Below are 23,422 nucleotides of genomic sequence, written 5' to 3' on the forward strand. Positions count from 1 at the left end.
TGCCCAAGTGAAGGGTGTGTTAGGGTCGATCTACTCAACCCTCCATCAGAGATCAAAATATCGTTTATTGCATTTCATCTTAGGTGTCTCATACAGTCCTATCATCTGCATTCCATTAGGAGCATCAATCTTCTGATGAAAGGGTCTTGTCTCCATACTTCCCTCATGTCATGTACTTCGATCTGTTCAGCCCTCCGTCAGAGATCAAAATATCGTTTATTGCATTTCATCTTAGGTGTCTCATACAGTCCTATCATCTGCATTCCATTAGGAGCATCAATCTTCTGACGAAAGGGTCTTGTCTCCATACTTCCCTCATGTCATGTACCTGCTGGTTCGTCTCTCATCATCAAAGTTCATCAAAGTCAATTTTACAATCATTAGAGATGGTCTTTGGTCAGCCAAGAGTCATTTTAGTCATTAGGTCTAGGGTTTTGCAAATTTTGTCTTCAAAGTCTCCAATAATGCTAGCAGGCACATGATGATGTTCTTAATAAGTTTTCATTCCAAAATTTTCATTATTAATAATGCTTGAAAATGATTCTTCTTCAAAAATCTGTTTTGAAGAAGAAATCGTCAAATTTATTGTTTGTAATAAATATGTAATTTTTAAAGTTTTTCAGTCATGGAGTATTTCAGGCATAGCCCTGGTCATCCTTTGCCAAAATCCAATGCCAACCATCCTTGCAAAAATTGACAAAGTTTCATCATTCAAGTCAAAAAGTCAAAATGGAAACAAAAAACAGAGTTTGTATTAAAGGTAAAAAGTGCCAAATTCAAAACATAAGAAAATGGGTTGTTGCAAAACAAAAAAAAAATCCATGACCATACAAGATATTTTCACCATTCAAATGTCATTTGCACACAAGAAGTTGTCAAAGACCCAAAGGAAAATCATGGAGGAGCGAAAATTTGTGTTTGAGGTTGGGACTGTGTATTGGAGTGTTGCGCGGCGCGTTGGGAGGTAGTCGCGGCGCATACAGCCACACATCACCATGTTAATTATAACGTGCGCGGCGCACATACGAGTCGCGACGCACTAAGTTATGCATGCGGTGCACAGAGCCAACAACCAGTTTTGTCATTGCCTTCACTCCCATTTGCCCAGAGTAAGTTCGATTGACCTAGCAATTGCTATTGAATAGTGTTTGGTGTGGTTTTGAAGTTTGACTTGGAGAATTTAAATGTTGAAATTCAAACCCTATCCTCTTATGAAAACTGCTCTTAGGGTTTGAATTTGAGTTTTGAATTTGACTTTGGTGCCAAAATAATCTATCCCCTATTTCCCTTTCCTATCGTTGTAATCATATTATCATTTCCAATCCCCTATTCCCTTATGATCCCAAGTCACTCATTCCCCACTTGTCCCTATCCCTAAACCCTACAATTTCACTTTTCCATATCAAACCCCAGATTCCTAAATACAGTCAAGTGACTGTTATTACTTTGACTGTAATTACATACACCCGTTGTCCATATTTCCCACAGTCCTTTCCTATTTGGCACACATTTGGCAATTGGAAACAAAGCACCAAATTCTCATTTTCAACAAGTCAAACATTCACTTGGCATAGACTTGTAACACCATGACAGACACTGAGTCATCATATGAACAAGACAGTGATTCTACCACAGAACTTCATGCATCGAGGAGGCCTCGTAAGGGTGGCAGACATGTCAGAGAAGAGCCCACCTCATTGACTGAATTGTAGGCCTTCCCACTTGCCATGGATTTTTTCCAACAACAGTCATGCTTTCAGTATTGTGAAATGATTGCTCAGATTCAACATCATTACGAGTTGGCTCAGTTGTTTGTTTTACATTTGCATAATGGTCAGGTAACTCTTGCTGGTGTAAATTTCACCTTGACACCAGAGACCATTTCTCAAGCAACCGGAATACCGAATGTAGGTGAGGAGTGGAACAAAAGACAGTAGGTAGAAAAAGTACATTATGAACCATACATCAGGCCCAGCTATGTGAAACAGCTCAACAGGGTGTTCCCATTCCAGTTTTTGAAAGAATCCTATGCGTCGTTGATGAGACTCATTATCAGATACTTCAGTTGTGAGGGTCGCTTCTCACGCCTCAATGCATACCATATCAGAGTATTGATGCATTTCACGAGAGTGAAGATGATGAACATTCCATATTTCATGTGTCGAAACATCAAGAGGATGACTACTCTTGTGCAGAAGAAGACTCCTGAACAACAGTACAATAGCATTTACCATTATGCACTCATCAAGATCATTGTTGTACATCAACTTGGCTTGCAGGGTATCACATGGGAAGACTTCATTTCCGTGAGTTCTTCACAGCTTCAGTAGCTCATCAGTAGGTTGTCCATGATGCCGGTGAATCTTCACACCAGCATGGAGGTCGGGAGGCAGAGACTACTAGTGTGCCGACATATGTCACCTATCAGAGAGGCATGAGAGGATTGTTTGCAGCAACCCAACGAGTACTATCTCCACCTGGGGTGGAAGGGGTCTCGTTGCCGTCATCAACATCACAGGTATAGGTACAGGACAAAGGCAAGAAGCCTATGTAGGATGAGGACCCTTCAGGAGGCCTAGACACTGATTTCATACTCATTGATGATGATGTGAGCTCTCCTAGCTCAAAGCTGAGGGAGATTATTCAGGAGCAGAAGGCCGAGATAGATGCATTGACCAACAATTTGCAGAGAGTGCAATGGGTCATAAACTATTTGGAGCAGCAAAACAAACAACTGGAGGATCAACATACAGTCATGGAGTTACAAAACATTCAACAAAACCGCCAAGCTGCCCAAAGGAGGAGGATAGAGTTCACTTCATTGGAGCAGGAGATAGAGGCTGATTGAGAGATTTGGCTTGAGAGGGTCAATATTCATCTTGAGAAGCTGTTGGTGAAGGAAAACAAAGAGGCACATGAAAATTCATTATTGGGCACGAACTCATGTTTGCAAAGCAAGGATCAAAATCCTGAAGGCAAGACTAAGGAAGGCACTAAAACGATGCAAAAGGCATGATAGGCTCCAAATCTTGGCCGAAGCTTCTTTGGATGAGCATGATACTTGATGATGGACCTTCAGTCCAAATTTCAACAAATTTGGAGAAAAATTTGTCAATTTTGAATTTTTTGGCTTCAAAACAGATTTTCCTGCCCAACGCGTAGCGCCACTTGGCGCGCGCTTATAATTGGGAGATCCTCTGGAGGAAAACTTTGCATTTCTGGATTTTTTATAAAAAGTTGTGTATGCTCATGAATTACCTAAGGATTTCATCAAGTTCTGGGTTGCCTAAAGGGTTAAAAACACGCAAAAAATGACCTCTCTGCCACCTTTTGCACCCACAGGAAGTAGTGTTGGGAGATTGGATTTTTGGAGGGGCAAATGGACGCCAAATCCAGAAATTTCACTTGGGTTGGAAAGTAGACATGCAAGACTTTCCAACTAGCTATCTTGCATTCGATTTGGACTTTGGGAAGACCCTCAAAAGCAAACTCAAAGTTGTGTTATGCATACAGGTTTCAGGCGCGGCGCATAGGGGAATTTGGCCTATTTTTCACTCAGCAGCTCAGAATTTCGCCCAGTTTTTACTAGTTTCACTTTTTCATGTAACTTTTGACTTATCTTGATGTAAATTCATGACTTTGATGTAATTTTGGCACATTGATGCTCATCCATGTAGATTCATTCACTAAAAGGTGAAAAGATAGTGAATGAATCAGTTTCCTTTTATTTAGAGGCAAGTTGTTTCATTGCCTATTTTTCAGTTCCTTGTTTAGATATGGTTGAAACAGCTCCTAGAATGATGAGCTCGACCCCTAGAGGCATGGGAAGGAGTTAGGCTTTTCTATATCATGTAATTTCTCAATCATTTTCAGGGTTGGACACTTGGAATTGCTTGGCACTCCATTGTACATTTTATTTCTGCATTTTTGGAAAAGGAAAGACCAGGTTTTGCAGCACTTTTTGGGATCCCTATGGCTCTGTGTTTTGATGGTGTTTTTTCTATATGTGTAAGTTCACTGATATTTGTGTGTACCATTTCCTTTCTCTTTTGCTTCTGAAATTAAACAAATGAGTGACAAAGGTAGAATTCATTAGCTTGTTGTGCTCTGCCTTACAGTGTTGTTTAATTTTCAATGTTTTCTTCAGTTTAAAGAGGATTCTTGATATCCTCTCGCCCTCTTCAGCTTCTCACCAGTCTGAGCCCTCCATCTTTACAAATCAAAGCATCAAAACGATTGCCTTTCTTGCCCCAATCAGAACTCTGCAAAACTGGCCTTCATCCCCGGACCCAAATTTTCCTTTCCCTTGATTCCAACAAAACTCCCAAAAAATCAAATCAAATCCTTGCACTTCATACCTAGCCTAACATTAGAAGATATTTCAGTCATCTCAAGCCCCATAGATCATCATTTGCTGAGATTGACCCGGAGAGAGCCCTCTCCTGTCCTCGTAGGGCTAGCTACGAGGCTGAGCATGGTTTGATGTTGGTCTTGGATCCTGCCTTTTCAGCCTGAGGTAAATCTAGGCACTAACATAGTGGCGACCATACTGGGGAACTAAATTATTTGTTTGTTGGTATTCTTCATTTTATAAACTACAGACGAAGCCTGAAGATTAGCCATGTAACCTTCGAAACGCTTTTTATTTTCATTAGAACAAGTAGATAAATGCTACTTCAGTCAATCTCCAGTCTAGTCTTATAAACAGAGTATCTAACTTGCAGATCATCCCAGTACATTTGAGAATTCTAAGCTTTTGGATGATAAGTTTAGGATTTGATAGGCTGAACAAGTTGTTAATGTCCTTTTGATTTCTTGAAATAATAGCACACTGGCTTCCAGAAGACATACCAGAGCAAATCCGAATCCTGATCCTCCTCCTGTCTACAAAAATCCCAATCTTATTCCAAGAATCATTCGCCAAGGAAGTTCTATCATTCCTGTGTTCAAAGCTCAATCGTGTCCTGTTGGTTTTTAGTATATTGAGGACCTTGAATTTGATGAGCAGTTTGAGTTGTCTTTGTTTTAAACCTAATCTGAAAGTGTCGTCGCTTCCACTGCCTTAAATCTTGAGTTTGTTCGAAATCTTGAAACTAAAAGGGCCAATAAATCCATTGATCATTATATTTTGAATCAGCTCCAAACTACAATTGTGGCTTCTAATATTGCTGATTTCATAGAGACTGCTTCTGCAACCCTTAGGTCATCCGCACATGTGTCTAGTTCAAGAAGTCCTACCATTCCTGTGCAAAAGTCTGCAGTAGTATTACCTCCATCTACTCCTTCTACTCCTAAAATAGCCAAGATTGCTTCACCTCCGCATACACCTCCTCATACCCCCTATACATTAGCTACACCTACTCCCCCAACATCACCAAGACCAATTGAAAATCCACCAAGCGCAATGGCTGCTCATTTTTCACCTCTTGTACTGCCTCAAAATCTGGATGATATGCCGGCCGACTATCAAAGCATAATTCCTTTGTTTGATGGCACTCCTCATGGTGTCACAGCTCAGCAACATGTGAACAAAATGACAGATTTCTATGATCTTCATGAGATTGATGCAGAAAATGTAACCATGAGACTGTTTGTACAAACATTTGGTGGTGAAGTAAGGAAATGGTTTAGGGCCTTGCCGACTGCAAGTGTCACTACATTGGCTGATCTACAGAGACAATTCTTAAACCGGTGGGAAGTGAAGAAAAATCCCCTTCAGATTCTTTCCGAGTATGAGCACATCAAACGAAATGCTAGTGAGTCTCTTCAAGATTACTACATTAGATTCAATTCAGTTTACAATGCAATCCCTGATCACATAAAGCCACCCATGGGGCTAGCCCTGACAAAGTTTCTGGATGGTTTTGAAACTGATATGGCTTACCAATTAAGAGAAAGAGATCCAGCTACTTTAGAAGACATGCAGAAGATTGCGGTCAGCATTGAAGCAAATCTGTTGGCCAAGAGAGCTAGAGCAAGAGCTAAAAAGAAAGTCACAATAAAAGAAGAATCTTCCTCATCAGATCAAGTGCTTCGAAAGGTGGAACAGATGCTGGATAGACTAAAACTTGACAAGCCTAAACCACAGATCATAAATCCTAACTTTCGTGGCCAGCAACAACCCCAATATAGGATCAAACAAAGAGAGCAGCGAGCCCAAGATCAAACAGCGCAGCAGCAAGTGCAGACACCTCTCCAACAAAATGTTGTACTTGGTCCGAAATCAGAAGAGGAGGAGAATGTGATTGGAGAAGAAAATCATTTCTTTACGCCCGATGACATGCCAATTTACATCACTGAAGATGAGGAGTACTCCGAGAATCCAGCTGAACGAGGGGATGAAAAATTTATTTTGGCAAATGAGACAGTGCTTGAGGAAGAGTCCGATGATTACCAAAGAGGATATATGAATGCTTTGTCAACTCAACAACGGCAATATTCACTACGAAATAGAGATATGCCTGTAAATCCAATTCAGAAAAAGAAGGAGGCAGCAACGTCAAAGAATGATCCTCCCAATGTGCAGAAAAAGGGAAAAGAGATAACCGATCCTAGCAGCAGCAAAATGACATCAGCAAGTGAAAGACCAAATCAGCCAAATGTGTCAAAGGAGAAAATGGAGAAGAAAGATGTTCCAGCAAAAGAGGTAGACAAAGTTTCAGTTTTTAACTTAGAAAATGAAATTTCTAAGTTGAAAATATCCATTCCTTTGACCGAGTTGATGAAGAACAACAATTATAAAAGTCAGGTGTCTAAAATTTTGAGCTTAGATCCATCATTAGACATGGTAAATGTGGAGGATGACAGTCCCGAGTTGATCTTTGGGCCAGCATTGGAAGGTCAGTCCCAAGATAGTGATGTTGCTCCTTTCTATATTAGTCTCAGGGTGCATGACTTTGTTTTACATAATGCTATGTTTGATTTCGGAGCTTCTCATAATCTTATGCTGAAAGCCATCATGGAGAAATTTGGATTGGACATCACTAGAAAATACCATGACCTTTACTCTTTCGATTCTGGTAGAGTAAGGTGCATCGGGCTTATCAAAGATTTGGTGGTCAGTTTGGATCAGATTCCGGCTAAAAATGTTTTGATGGATGTGGTGGTGGCGGATATACCTCCTAGATTTGGCATGCTTCTTTCCAGATCTTTGGGAGAAAAGATTAAGGGGACAATGCAACTTGATTTCTCCTATGCTACGATTCCCGTGTTTGGCCAGATGAGGAAACTATACCGAGAGAAAAAAATGAAGTACATGATTACTAGCAAGGAGAAACCGGTAAATCATCCGATCAACTATGTACATACTGATCTAGAGTCATTTGTTTTGTATTCAGATAGTTTTAATGATGTAAATAGCCAACTAGTGGAAGTAGAAGACATTCCTGAGATTACTGAAAATTTTAGAGAAGTCTTGAGACAGGAGTGGTGAAGACTTGATGGCATTGTTGTAAAATCAGCAGTTCGATAGCAGCAACATAATGACGGACAACAAGGTAAAGAACAAGAGTTTCAGCATTTGGAAGAAGATGAAACAGGCCTATGGAGTATGGATTTTGATGGCGCTGTAGGAAGGGAAGGTGCTGGAATTGGTATTTGGATACGCAGCCCTGTTTTCGCCCCAAACAAAGTGCCAAGTAATGTACGGGTCTTCTCTTATAAATTAGCTTTAGACTGTTCAAACAATGAGGCTGAATATGAAGCTTTGATTGCTGGTTTGAAAGTTTTTAGAAAATTGAATGCCAAAAGGATTTCAGTGTATGGCGACTCCGAGTTAGTCATCAATCAGGTGAAAGGTGAATATCAAGCTAAGCATCCTCGAATGCGGGCCTACCGCAATGCAGTGTTGGATATCTTAAAGGTATTTTCTGATTATATTATCACTTGTGTGCCCCGTGCTCAGAATGTCATTGCAGACTCACTTGCAATAGCAGCAAGCAATTTGAAGATTCCTATGAACTCAAACAACAAGTTTGAGATTCATGTGAAGCATCGCCCGGTTGTGCCCGACAATCAAAGGTATTGGCAAGTGTTCCAAGATGATGATGAGATCGATGAATTTCTGCAAAATAAAGGTAAATTCAAGGACATTTCTATTGATATGGAGTATGATGATGGTGATGAGAATATGGAAGTCAATCAGATGGAATTTTTGTAGCTCAAAGACAACATCATTCCTAAAGGTCTAATACCTTTAGAGGAGCTCTTTGATCAAGACGATGTGGCTAAAAAACCGACCTTGCTGCCAACTGAAAAGGGAGTTGAAGATGTGAACATTGGATCAGCTGAACATCCCAAGATGGTAAAATTATCGAAGGCATTGCCCCCACAGGTGAGAGCGAAATATATCAGTTTGTTATCCTCTTTTACTGATGTATTCGCTTGGGATTATTCATATTTGAAAGCATATGACACAAGCATAATTCAGCATGTGATCCCGATCAAGCCAAATCAAAAGCCTTTTCGCCAAAAGCTAAGAAGAATCAATCCAAAGCTGCTGCCCTCAATCGAAAAGGAGGTGAACAGGTTGTATAAAGCTGGTATCATAGTCCCTATCAGATTTTCAGATTGGATTTCAAACTTGGTTCCCGTCCACAAGAAGATAGGTGAGATTCGGTTATGCATTGATTTTAGAAATCTGAACAAAGTTTCCTTGAAAGACAATTATCCATTGCCCAAGATGGATCACATACTTCAGCGAGTAGTTGGAGCATCACGGATGTCACTACTTGATGGTTATTCGGGTTATAACCAAATTTTGGTCCATGAGGATGATCGTGACAAGACAGCGTTCACCACTCCGTGGGGAACTTTTCATTATGCAAAGATGTCGTTTGGATTGAAAAATGCTGGTGCAACCTTTTAGCGGGCGATGGATATAGCATTTGCCAATGAAAAAGATGTTTTTCTTGTTGTTTATCTTGATGACTTAACAGTTTTCTCCAATACAGATGAAGAGCACCTCTATCATTTGAAGATCATCTTTCAGTGGTGTAGGAAGTATGGCATCTCGTTCAATCCAAAGAAAAGCTTGTTTGCCATGGATGAAGGCAAGCTTCTCGGGCATATAATCTCAAAGGAGGGAATCCAAATCAATCCAGCTCGAGTGGAGGCCATTCAAAAGATTGATCTCCCATGAAGTAAGAAAGAAATCCAATCCTTCAATGGTAAGATAAATTTCCTATGCCGTTTTGTTCCCAATCTTGCAGAACACTTAAGAGAGATCACAAACATGCTGAAAAAGGATAGTGCAGTAAGGTGGACCAAGGAAGCAGTTAAGTCCTTTAATTTGATGAAATTCGATCTTTCTTCAACTCCGGTTTTGATCAGCCCGGACTATACTCAGGATTTTATTTTGTTTTCCTTTGCCTCGGATCATACTATGGCAGCAGTCTTGATGCAGAAGAGAGACCAACTCGAAAAACCAATTGCATTCTTCAGCAAAACCATAAGGGATGCGGCATTGAAGTATAATATTATTGAAAAACAGACCCTTGCATTGGTAAAAGCATTGAAAGATTTTCGGGTTTATATTTTGCATTCTCACATCCTTGCCTATGTTCCTAATGCTGCTGTCAAAGATGTCCTAGTGCAAAGATATCCAAAGGGAAGGAGAGGCAAATGGATTGTTGCCTTGCTGGAATATGATGTAGAAATCAAACTGACAAAGCTCATTAAAGGACAGGGGCTGACAAAACTTATGGCTGAGTCAAATTTGCACGCTTTGGACATTAATCTAATTGCTGCTATGTCCGAGGAAGATGAAGACAATCTGCCCACTCAGGTATCAGAAATTTTCCTTCTTTCTCCTTGGTATTCGTACATTGTTTATGTGCTTCAAAATCTGTCATCACCACCTGGCATGGCTAGAAACAAAAGTAGAACATTGAAGTTGAAGGTTGCTAAGTTTTGTATTTTGAATTCTGCACTTTACTGGAAAGATCCCGGTGGTATTTTGTTGAATTGTTTGGTGGAAGAAGAAGCAAAGCAAGTCATGGAGGACTTCCATAAAGGAGATTGCGGGGGTCACCTTTTTTGGAAAACAACGGCCAACAAGATTATGAGAGTCAGATATTATTGGCCAACACTTTTTTCTGATGTGTATAAGACTGTCAAAAGTTGTCATAAATGTCATATTTTTGAAGGAAGACAGAAATTACAGCCTTTTCCACTTAAGCCTATTGAGGTAAGTGCCCCTTTTCAGCAATGGGGCTTGGATTTCATTGGTGAGATCCATCCTCCTTCCTCCACTCAGCACAGGTGGATCCTCATGGCAACTGATTATTTCATGAAATGGATCGAAGCAATTCCCACCAGACAAGTTACGGATGTGGTAATAATTTCATTCCTTGAGAATAACATTTTGTCTCATTTTGGTTCCCTGAATAAGTTAATCACTGATAATGCAGCAGCTTTCAAATCAAAAAGGATGGTTGAGTTTTGTAATAAGTATTACACCACATTGGGACACTCAACCGCTTATCATCCACAAGGCAATGGATTGGCAGAGTCTTCCAACAAATCTTTGGTTAACATCATTAAAAAGTTGTTGGAAATAAATAAGAAAGGTTGGCATAAGAAATTAGTTAATGTACTTTGGGCAGACCGAGTGAGTCAGAAGAAATCTATTGGTATGTCCCCCTTTGATTTAGTATATGGAGTTGACACAGTGTTCCCTACCTCTCTCGCAGCTCTGGTAGTCAAAACTCTTCAGGAAGCTGGCAGTGAAGAATATCATATGCAGAGAAGACTAAATCAAATGATTCATTTGCAGCGAATGAGAGAAGAGGTTTTCCAAAACACATTCAAGCTGCAGGAGATAATTAAGAAAATCTATGACAGAAAAGCAAAGGCAGACAAGTTCCAATTGGAGGACGTGGTGTTGAAATGGGATGCAAGGAATGAGGAAAAGGGTAAGCACGGTAAGTTTGAGAATCTCTGGAAAGGTCCCTTCAAAATTGCTGCATATTGGGGTCAGAATGCTTTTCTTCTGAAGGAGATGAATGGGGAAGACTATCCAAGAGGGCCGGTCAATGGTCGGCTGCTCAAGCGGTACAATTTCTGAGGTGTTTTCTGTTGTTTACATTGTCACTGTATATACCATTTTATTTCAGTATCATTGCAAGAGTGTGCTGTGATCTTTTCTTCAGTTTGGGGCCCGAAGTGAAGGCTATAATTCTGAAGAATGATTTCAGCTTTGGTTTGAGTGTGTCAAGTCATGTTTTTAAGTCATTTTGGTTTCAAAAGTCAGTTTGAGTCAAATTTCAGTCAATAAATGAGTCAAAAGCCTTGTGTCAATTTGTCAAGTTATTGACTCCATAGCCCAATGGACGAAGGCACTGTCTATCTCTCCTAGAGATCTGTAGTTCTTGGCACCTCCAAGGAGCTACCATCCCCATTGGAGCCAATGTTAGAGTCCGTCTGTTCAGCCCTCCGTCAGAGATCAAAATATCGTTTATTGCATTTCATCTTAGGTGTCTCATACAGTCCTATCATCTGCATTCCATTAGGAGCATCAATCTTCTGACGAAAGGGTCTTGTCTCCATACTTCCCTCATGCCATGTCCCTGTTGCTTCATGTCTGATCATCAAAGTTCATCAAAGTCAATTTTACAGTGATTAGGGATGGTCTTTGGTCAGCCAAGAGTCATTTCAGTCATTGGGTCTAGGGTTTCACAAATTTTGTCTTCAGAGTGTCCAATAATGCCAGCAGACACATGAGGATGTTCTTAATAAGTTTTCATTCCAAAATTTTCATTATTAATAATGCTTGAAAATGATTCTTCTTCAAAACTCTGTTTTGAAGAAGAACTTGTCAAATTTATTGTTTGTAATAAATATATAATTTTTAAAGTTTTTCAGTCATGGAGTATTTTAGGCGTGGCCCTGGTCATCCTTTTCCGAAATCCAATGCCAACCATCCCTACAAAAATTGACAAAGTTTCATCATTCAAGTCAAAAGGTCAAAATGGAAACAAAAAATAGAGTTTGTATTAAAGGTGAAAAGTGCCAAATTCAAAACATAAGAAAGTGGGTTGTTGCAAAACAAAAATCAAATCCATGACCATACAAGATATTTTCACCATTCAAATGTCATTTGCACAAAAGAAGTTGTCAAAGACCCAAAGGAAAATCTTGGAGGAGCGAAAATTTGTGTTTGAGGTTGGCACTGTGTATTGGAGTGTTGCGTGGCGCGTTGGGAGGTAGTCGCGGCGCATTGGCAGGTCGCGGCACATACAGCCGCACATCACCGTGTTAATTATAACGTGCACGACACACATACGGGTCACGGCGCACTGGGTTATGCGTGTGGCGCACAGAGCCAACAACCAGTTTTGTCATTGCCTTCGCTCCCATTTGCCTCGAGTAAGTTTGATTGACCTTGTAATCGCTGTTGAATAGTGTTTGGTGTGGTTTTGAAGTTTGACTTGGAGAATTTAAATGTTGAAATTCAAACCATATCCTCTTATGAAAACTGCTCTTAGGGTTTGAATTTGAGTTTTGAAATTTGACTTTGGTGCCAAAATAATCTATCCCCTATTTCCCTTTCCTATCACTGTAATCATATTATCATTTCCAATCCCCTATTCCCTTATGATCCCAAGTCACTCATTCCCCACTTGTCCCTATCCCTAAACCCTACAATTTCACTTTTCCATATCAAACCCCAGATTCCTAAATACAGTCAAGTGACTGTTATTACTTTGACTATAATTACATACACCCGCTGTCCATATTTCCCACAGTCCTTTCCTATTTGGCACACATTTGGCAATTGGAAACAAAGCACCAAATTCTCATTTTCAACAAGTCAAACATTCACTTGGCATAGACTTGTAACACCATGACAGACACTCAGTCATCATATGAAGAAGACATTGATTCTACCACAGAACTTCATGCACCGAGGAGGCCTCGTAAGGGTGGCAAACATGTCAGAGAAGATCCCACCTCATTGACTGAATTCTAGGCCTGCCCACTTGCCATGGCTTGTTTCCAATAGCAGTCCTGCTTTCAGTATTGTGAAATTATTGCTCAGATTCAGCATCATTACAAGTTGGCTCAGTTGTTTGTTTCACATTTGCATAATGGTCAGGTAACTCTTGCTGGTGTAAATTTCACCTTGACACCAGAGACCATTTCTCAAGCAACCGGAATACCCAATGTAGGTGAGGAGTGGAAAAAAAGACAGCAAGTAGAAAAAGTACATTATGAACCATACATCAGGCCCAGCTATGTGAAACAGCTCAACAGGGTGTTCCCATTCCGGTTTTTTAAAGAATTCTATGCGACGTTGATGAGACTCATTATCAGATACTTCAGTTGTGAGGGTCGCTTCTCACGCCTCTGTGCATACCATATCAGATTATTGATGCATTTCACGAGTGAAGATGATGAAAATTCCATATTTCATATGCTGAAACATCGAGAGGATAACTACTGTTGTGCAGAAGAAGACTCTTGAACAGCAGTACAATAGAATTTACCATTATGTGCTCATCAAGATCATTGTTGTACATCAGCTTGGCTTGCAGGTTATCACATGGGAAGACTTCATTTCCCGTGAGTTCTTCACAGCTTCAGTAGCTCATCAGGAGGTTGTCCATGATGTGGGTGAATCTTCACACCAGCATGGAGGTTGGGAGGCAGAGACTACTAGTGTGCCGACATATGTCACCTATCAGAGAGGCATGAGAGGATTGTTTGCAGCAGCCCGACGAGTACTATCTCCACCTGGGGTGGAACGGGTCTCGTTGCCGTCATCAACAACACAGGTACAGGCACAGGACAAAGGCAAGAAACCTATGCAGGATGAGGGCCCTTCAGGAGGCCTAGACACTGATTTCATACTCATTGATGATGATGTGAGCTTTCCTAGCTCAAAGTTGAGGGAGATTATTTAGGAGCAGAAGGCCGAGATAGATGCATTGACCAACAAGTTGTAGAGAGCTCAATGGGTCATAAACTATTTGGAGCAGCGAAACAAACAACTGGAGGATCAGCATAGAGTCATGGTGTTACAAAACATTCGGCAAAACCACCAAGTTGCCCAAAGGAGGAGGATAGAGTTCACTTCAATGGAGCAGGAGATAGAGGCTAATCGAGAGATTTGGCCTGAGAGGGTCAATATTCATCTTGAGAAGCTTTTGGCGAAGGCAAACAAAGATAAGGACATGCTCAGGCACATGAAAAATCATTATTAGGCACGAACTCATGTTTGTAAAGCAAGGATCAAAATCCTGAAGGCAAGACTAAGGAAGGCACTAAAACGATGCAAAAGGCATGATAGGCTCCAAATCTTGGCTGAAGCTTCTTTGTCTAAGCATGATACTTGATTATGGACCTTCAGTTCAAATTTCAACAAATTTGGAGAAAATTTTGTCAATTTTGAATTTTTGGCTTTAAAACGGATGTTCCTGCCCAACGCGTAGCGCCACTTGGAGCGCGCTTATAATTGGGAGATCCTCTGGAGGAAAACTTTGCATTTCTAGATTTGTTATAAAAAGTTATGCATGCTCATGAATTACCTAAGTATTTCATCAATTTCTGGGTTGCCTAAAGGGTCAAAAACAAGCAAAAATGACCTCTCTGCCACCTTTTGCACCCACAGGAAGCAGTGTTGGGAGATTGGATTTTTGGAGGAGCAAATGGACGTCAAATTCAGAAATTCCACTTGGGTTGGAATGTAGACGGGCAGGACTTTCCAACGAGCTATCTTGAGCTCAATTTGGACTTCGAGAGGACCCTCAAAATCAGCCTCAAATTTGTGCTACGCATATAGGTTTTAGGTGCGACGCATAGGGGAATTTGGCCTATTTTTCACTCAACAGCTCAGAATTTCACCCAGTTTTGACTAGTTTCACTTTTTCATGTAACTTTTGACTTATCTTGATGTAAATTCATGACTTTGATGTAATTTTGGCACATTGATACTCATCCATGTAGATTCATTCACTAAAAGGTGAAAAGATAGTGAATGAATCAGTTTCCTTTTATTTAGAGGCAAGTTGTTTCATTGCCTATTTTTTAGTTCCTTGTTTAGATATGGTTGAAACAGCTCCTAGAATGATGAGCTCGACCCCTAGAGGCATCAGAAGGAGTTAGGCTTGTCTATATCATGTAATTTCTCAATCATTTTCAGGGTTGGACACTTGGGATTGCTTGGCACTCCATTGTACATTTGATTTCTACATTTTTGGCAAAGGAAAGACCAGGGTTTGCAGCACTTTTTGGGATCCCTGTGGCTCTGTGTTTTGATGGTGTTTTTTCTCTATGTAATTTGTAAGTTCACTGATATTTGTGTGTACCATTTCCTTTCTCTTTTGCTTCTGAAATTAAACAAATGAGTGACAAAGGTAGAATTCATTAGCTTGTTGTGCTCTGCCTTACAGTTTTGTTTAATTTTCAATGTTTTCTTCAATTTGAAGAGGATTCTTGATATCCTCTCACCCTCTTCAACTTCTCACCAGTCTGAGCCCTCCATCTTTACAAATCAAAGCATCAAAACGATTGCCTTTCTTGCCGCAATCAGAGCTCTGCAAAACTGGTCTTCATCCCCGGACCCAAATTTGTCTTTCCCTTGATTCCAACAAAACTCCCAAAAAATCAAATCAATTCCTTGCACTTCATACCTAGCCTAACATTAGAAGATATTTCAGTCATCTCAAGCCCCATAGATCATCATTTGCTGAGATTGACCCGGAGAGAGCCCTCTCCCATCCTCGTAGGGCTAGCTACAAGGCTGAGCGTGGTTTGATGTTGGTCTTGGATCCTGCCTTTTCAGCCTAAGGTAAATCTAGGCACCAACAAGGTGTATTCATTTGAAGGGACATCATGCCATCTAGCGGTAGATTTGATGGCGGTGGAGGTTGCGTCTTGGGGAGCATAGCTGCGATGATGAAGGCTATGGAAGAGGTTGTGATTTATCTAATATGGTCTGCAAATATTTACCTTATGCCTCTATTCTCAGCTAGAAATTCCTTTAAAACTCTAGTCGATCATGGAGTCTACTGTGGACTTTTCCCAATCTCTCAAGGAATCAATGATTAGAACACTTATAGCATTAGGAATATGTATTGCTTCCTTATTATTTGATGTGATTTTGTTATCTTGGGATATCCTTATTTGGTAGTGTTCACCATCACAACTTCGTCCATTATTCTTTCTATTAATGCTAACTTGTATATGGGGCTACTTCCCAAGCCTATATTTCTAAAGATGGATTTTCTAGTGGTATAGAGTAAGACACTTCATAACCATCTGTTAGAATCACTGCTAGAGCGTTTCCAACAAGATTCAAATAGGTCAAATAAAGTTACACCATAATACTAGAGTATTGTAAAACCAACCATAGCACCAACAATAACCCAATAAAAAAGAGCATTCCCAAAAATACCATGACTCTAAAGAACAAATTTTCCAATAGTCATGTTTGAAGACAATAGCTTTTCCCAATGGGGAGAAAGAAATTTAGTGACTATGATTGTTGTCCCTACATAGGTTAAAGGTGAGATTTAGTAGACCCTTAGCCGCCATTTGGGAACCGAACTTTGTGGAATAATAAACCCACTAAGTATGAATATAATCAATATACAAAATGTGCCTCAATTCTTAGATATGATCATCAAAATGGATTTATGCCCTTGGCCTCTTATCCCCTCTAAATCCTAAATTTTGATCTATGTTTCCTCCCCATCTACTACTACCTCTGCCTTTATTCTTGTTGAAGAAGCTTATACTGGAAATAAATTCACAAATTTACTTGCAGGTAATGAAATATGTTGAATTCATCATTAATAAAAGAATAATCATATGAGCTAAAAAACCAGTCATTAGTGACAAAATTGAGTCAGAAAGGGAGGGTGATGTTAACCAGTGGTAATAGACTATTCACAAATTCACAGAAAGCTAGTAAAAAATTGTTTTTTTTAATGAATAAATATGAAAAAAGGACAAGTAGAGCATGTGCAGGGGGTGGACTAGCCCCCCATCACCACACACACACATGAATTCACGGAGGCAAAATAGAATATGTTTTCCCATTTTCTTTTGTTTTCTGACACGCATGGTATATATTATAGTGAACAAAAATCATTGCATAGAGACAAAGGACCATGAACCTGACATCAAAATTCATCACAAAATGCGCTTTGAAAGAAGCATGGTGTGATAAGAACAATCAATTTATATAATGTGACAAAGAACCACGTCAAATCTGAATATGTATAATTTGTACCAACATGTTGGAAATTTGAACGGATAGATACATTAACGGAGGTTGAAGCTTAGCATTAATTAAAAAGACAAAATAATAACGTCATTTTAATTTTCTTTGATCATAAATGAGGGAGATAGAAATGCTTGCGCACTGCTTCACTGTGGTTTTTTTTCCCAAAGCTACGTCGCCTCGAAGGCTCCCATGAATGGAGGGGGCGGTTAGTTAGTCATGAGATTAGGGTATTAATAGCTTGAATTTACACAAGTAATCCTATCTGAATAACAAAAAATGACTTAACGGTATCTGAAATAGTTAACGACATGAAAATAATGAGAAATAAACATATTTTATAAACCATTAAATCCAGCTGAAAACGTGACTTTGAGTTTACAAGATTTATGGAGTGCATACATTTCAGTGTTGGCAATAGTGGTAAGGAAATTGTTTTTCACACTATGATAAGTCACACTAAATGAGAATTTAAAAAAATTCTTGCCTGGTGTTGTATGCCTAAGGGTTTCCTCAAAGGTGTTGCATCATAGTGTGCAAGGCTTTCCCGCTGAAGAGACTAAAAAAAAAGAACTCGCAATTACACTTTGAGACCCGAGACAATCAACTGAATGGGTTCATTGTATAAGACACATGAGGTTTGTTTTTAAATACTTAGCAATATTAGGATATTCCAACACATAGGAAATAGTTAAGTATAACTTGGTCTAGTGTAGAGTTAGGTAAAGTGTGTTACTTTACTATGTACTTTTGTAACTTACAATCTAACGGTCACGATATGTAGTGATCCAACGGTTCATTCTCTCCTCGGTATTACCGACACTTGATCCATGGCTTAACACCATATCTATTTAAAAAGCATGGAGGGTCATTTGTAGGGTAACCATTCATGAGAGAAGCTTATGTAAATTTTCATTCTTTTATTAATAAATTGCCTGAAGTGGCCGCGTTGGCTCAAGCCGTGGACTGTTTCCCTCTTTGAGGGTTTTATCCACGTCAACAATATTGGTGTATTGATTTGTGATCTATTTGTGAGCGGTGTCCTTCGGTGTTCTGTCTGAGGAACTTACCCTGTATATTCCTACTTAATCTTCCCTCGGTATTTGTTGCTCATAACAATGAAATGAGCAAACTTTGGCATGAGTGATTTGGTCACTTAAACTATCGCTCCCTTCAGAATCTATGTAAAGAAAATATGGTGACAGGTCTTCCAATGGTATCTTGCAGAGATGGTGTTTGTCCCGGATGTGTACTCAGAAAACATCATCGGGATAGTTTTGAAAAACGTGCCTCTTGGCACGCCTCATTCCCTTTACAGCTTCTGCATAGTGATTTATGTGGTCCACTTCCAGTTGTTTCATTCTCTAGCTACAAGTATTTCTTAACTTTCATTGATGATTTCTCCAGACGCACTTGGGCATACTTCTTAAAACTCAAGAGTGAAGTATTTAACATGTTCTTGGACTTTAAGGCCTTTGTTGAAAAACAATATGGACATCAAATTCTTAAGCTAAGATCTGATAATGGCAAAGAATATGTTAACAACAAATTCATCAAATTTTGCACTGAGAATGGAATTCAAATGCAACATATTGTTCCATATACTCCACAACAAAATGGTGTAGCTAAAAGGAATAATCACACCTTAAAGGAAATGGCTAATTGTATGCTTCAATCTAAAGGACTTAGTCTTAATTTTTGGGCAACAACAATTAACTGTACAAATTACATAATAAATCGCACTCCTACTAAGGTTTTAAAGAATATCACTCCAGAAGAAGCATGGAGATCAATTAAACCAGATGTAAGTCACTTTCATGTTTTTGGAAGTGAAGCATGGGCCCATATTCCAGATGAGAAACGTAAAGCTTTAGAACTTAAGAGTGAAAAATGTATTTTTGTTGGATATTCTGAAGATGTCAAAGGATATAGACTTATTCCACTTAAGTCCAGAAATGTTATCATTAGAAGAGATGTAAAGTTTGCTGAAAATATATCGGCCTATGAACCTAGTTCGGCGGATGTGCCACCTCTCTCTTCTCTTCTACTTTTGAAAATATTTCTTCTTCAGAAGATGAAAGCGAGGATGACAATCCTTCCCCACCTTCTTAGGATCCTCCTTCAGCTCCTCCGCTTCCAAAATGGGTCTGTGCTACTCGGGATGTAGCAGGTGCTCTTGTCGGTGATCCTACAGATCAACGATGTACATTTTCTCAGTTCGATAGAGCCTCTTCTTTACTAGCTCAAGCTTCAACGAATTATAATCCTGACACCTTTACAGAAGTTTCAGGCCATCCAGATTGGGACGTAGCTATGAATGAAGAATATCATTCATTATTGGCAAATGATACATGGGATCTTGTTCCTCTACCAAAGGGACGAAAACTTGTTAGATGAAAATGGGTTTACAAAACCAAGTATGGACCAGATGGAAAAGTTAATAAACATAAAGCTTGTCTTGTTGCTAAGGGTTTTTTACAAGTTGAAGGCATTAACTATACTAAAACCTTCTCCCCTGTTGCCAAAATGAACTCTATCCGCCTTGTTCTTTCCCTTGCTGCCTCTTTCAAATGGGAAGTCCATCAGATGGATGTTAAATTTGCCTTCTTGCATGGGGACTTGCATGAAGAAATCTATATGGAACAACCTATTGGCTTTATACAAACAAACTCCAGCCTTGTATGTCAGCTTAAGAAATCCCTTTATGGTCTCAAGCAAGCTGCTTGGGCTTGGTATGCCAAAATGGATAGCTTTCTTTTAGAAACTTGATTTTCTAGGTGTCATTCTGACAATACTGTCTACACCAAGAAAGTGGGAAAGTCTCTTATCTTTCTTGTACTTTATGTTGATGATCTTATCCTTACTGGTAGTGATTTCGACCTCATAAACCATGTGAAGCCCAGCCTTAAAAAGAAGTTTGAAATGACAAACTTAGGACATTTGCATTATTTTCTTAGTCTTCAAGTCTTGCAATCCAAGGAAGGTATTTCCCTTTCCTAGTCCAAGTATGCCTGTGATCTTCTACGCTATTTTCACGTGGAATACTGTAAGCCAACCCCTTCTCCCTTTCAATCTGAAGCCAAACTTTCAGTCACTTGTACTTCCCCTAAAGTTGATGCTATCTTATACCATAAACTTGTAGGAAAACTTTTGTATCTGACCCATACTCGTCCTGACCTTTTCTTTGTTGTTGGCCTTATTGCTCGGTTTATGCAAAACCCACATGAAAGTCATTGGAAAGCAGCTAAAAGAATACTTCGTTATGTTCTAGGTTATGTACTCACTCTTGGTTCAGGACCTATTACATGGGCTTGCAAGAAACAAAGTGTCATTTCTCTTTCTTTAGTAGAAGCAGAGTATTGTGGTGCCGTAGAAGCTAGTAAGGAAGCCCTGTGGCTTCGTCAGATCCTGTCAGAGTTTGGCTTTCAGCAGCAACATCCAACTACACTTTAGTGTGATAATCAAAGTGCCATTCAACTATGCAAAGATCCACTCCAACATCAGCGCAACAAACACATTGAATTGCTCATGCGCTTCATCAGAAAGCTCATTCATGTAGTGCAATATTGTTCAACAGATGATCAAGTTGCAGACATCTTTACAAAGGCTCTCACAGAGGCGAAGCTTACTAAACTTTGATTTATGGTTGGAGTTCAAGAAGTTGTTACTAAGGGGGGATAGGCTCTAATGCCTCCTTCCTTCTCCTATTGTGTCATATTTGTACATCCTTCAATCCTATCGCAAGTTGTTCTTAAGGGGGGATGTTAGGATATTTTGACACATAGAAAATAGTTAAGTATAACTTGGTCTAGTGTAGAGTTAGGTAAAGTGTGTTTGTTTACCATGTACTTTTGTAACTTACAATCCTAAGGTCATGATATGTAGTGATCGACGGTTCATTATCTCCTCGATATTACCGACACTTGATCCATGGCTTAACACCCGATTGGTCCATGATCTCTATTTAAAGAACATGGAGGGTAATTTGTAGGGTAACTGTTCATGAGAGAAGCTTATGTAAATTTTCATTCTTTTATTAATAAATTGCTTGAAGTGGCCGCGTTGGCTCAGCCCGGGGACTGTTTCCCTCTTTGAGGGTTTTAACCACGTCAACAATACTAGTGTATTGATCTGTGATCTGTTTGTAAGTGGTGTCCTTTGGTGTTCTGTCTGAGGAACTTACTCTGTATATTCCTACAAGCAAAAAATTGAAACAAATGTGTTTTAGTTTGAAAATAACCACGCCATTGCCAAATTTTAACTCAAGAATTGGGAAAAAAATGTAGGGAGAAAACTCAGATAATATTGAGTGTGTCGATGGAAGAAGACCATTTTAAAAAATACTTGGTGAGCATCAATAATTAAGAGAGAACGCTGAGTTGTCGCAGCACAAGACTCTATTTTGGTTCCTCGTTTCCCTATTTCTTAGTGTAATATTTTTTGTCAAAATTTCCTTCGTAGAGTGATCGAATATAAAGGTATAAAGAAATGAAAACCCTTTGAAGACTATAAAAAGGAAAAAGAGGAGTGCATGGCTCGAGATGGTGGTAGCAATAGTGAATAAATGCAGCAATAAAATTAAGAGTGGATTTTTCCAATTCATTTAATTGGACCGTAACCCAGCGTAGGGAATTATAAAACAAGTAACTCAAATAATACAATATGAGCCAATATAAGCGTGCCAGCAGGGTAGGGTTTAATGAATGCGAGAGATGACTTGGTGGTATGGTTAATAGTTATAGCTCAACTCCACCAAGGAGAGAGAAAGCTTTCCGTTCCATCATCTGAGCATCTGACATGGAAGATGAGTCATTGTGGGGAGATGGATTAAAATTTCAATTGAGCCAATAACCTTGTTAAAATAAACGACGCAAATTTCCAAATCACCTTCAGAGCATGGACCTATATTAATCTCAAATCATACGTCACAATTAACAATAAATATGGCATGTTGAATGATGTGCCAAATCTTAGGGTGATAATTCAACTATTTATACCCTTGCTTTGCTTATGTTGCATATAAACCCAAACAAACACTAGTGACCAGTTTTTAAGAGTTGTCAAGTCATTTCTTTGTAATTGGTGGATAGATTAAGGGTCACAGCTACAGAATATTAAACTTATGAAAAATCTCTCACACATATGAGAAAAATAGGCTTACCACGAGGTTCACTCATTTTTTTTGAAAAAATATATTTTTGATGTTTGAAAAATAGAAATAAAAAAGAGTAAAATCTTTTTCTTGCACATTTTATTTTAGTATCCAAAATAAGTTTAGTTATAGATCAAGAAAAATAATAACTTGTTAGTAAAAAAAGAAAGATTAAATGGATCAAAGGAAAATGATGTTGATAAAGTACTATTAAGGAATTTTTTTATGTTTTTTTAAAAAGTAGATCGGCTAGAATATTATGCTTCATGTAACATTGAAGGGTCTAAAAATCATCAAATTGTTGTTTTAATTGCAGGATCTTCCTTTCCCACTATCCCAATTGAAGGATTATAACTTCCACTTTTCCATTAAACCAGTCCACTGTTATTTTGGAATCACCAATCAATTTAAAAACCTTCACCTACTTCCATCAAGCTAATGTTAAAGCACAACACAGAGCAATAACCTCAGTGACAAAGTTGGTACCATTTCCAATGGCCAATTTACATTTTAGAACCACATCATGAGGGAATAGAATGACAACACCAACCCCACAATTCGCCCTTTGAAAAGCATCATCAAAGAAACCACATACATTTCCTTTAGATAGCACCAACTCCCTTATAATTCTTGTCTTCTTCAATTTCAAGGGCTTAACCTATTCCAGAAGAGAAACTATGGCATTATGTGCAATTACAATTGAGCATACAACATCATTATGGAAAGCAACTTTATTTCTCCCTAATCAAATGCCCCACATCACAAACCCTAAGAAAAATTTAAAAGAGGAAAAACTAAGCCAAAGGCTTTCTTCAATAGAGTTCCCCAAACCACCAACTTTTGATTTTTAGGATTGACAAATCCTCTTTCAAACAGTCTTTCACAAAAGGTAAAGAAACAAATAAAGGGTCACAAAAGGGAAAGAAACAAATAAATGGTCAATAGATTCTCTCTTCAACAACACAGAATCTAGGATCTTCCTATCTTTTTTTGCTAAAACATCCCAAGTGAAAATTTTCCTTTCAAGGAGAAGTCATAAAAAA

General features: G+C 39.1%; 1 protein-coding gene across 4 annotated transcripts in view; it reads right to left on the bottom strand.

The window, feature by feature from the left end:
* Positions 1 to 23,422, bottom strand: part of LOC149197041 (putative UPF0481 protein At3g02645) — an 85,303-nt gene that overhangs the window by 53,656 nt on the left and 8,225 nt on the right. The gene's annotated exons all lie outside the window — the stretch shown is intronic.

The sequence above is a fragment of the Pinus tabuliformis genome, chromosome 2_2 (assembly GCF_031772625.1).
Source record: "Pinus tabuliformis cultivar Carrire ecotype Pingquan chromosome 2_2, CPIR1, whole genome shotgun sequence".
NCBI lineage: Eukaryota > Viridiplantae > Streptophyta > Pinopsida > Pinales > Pinaceae > Pinus > Pinus tabuliformis.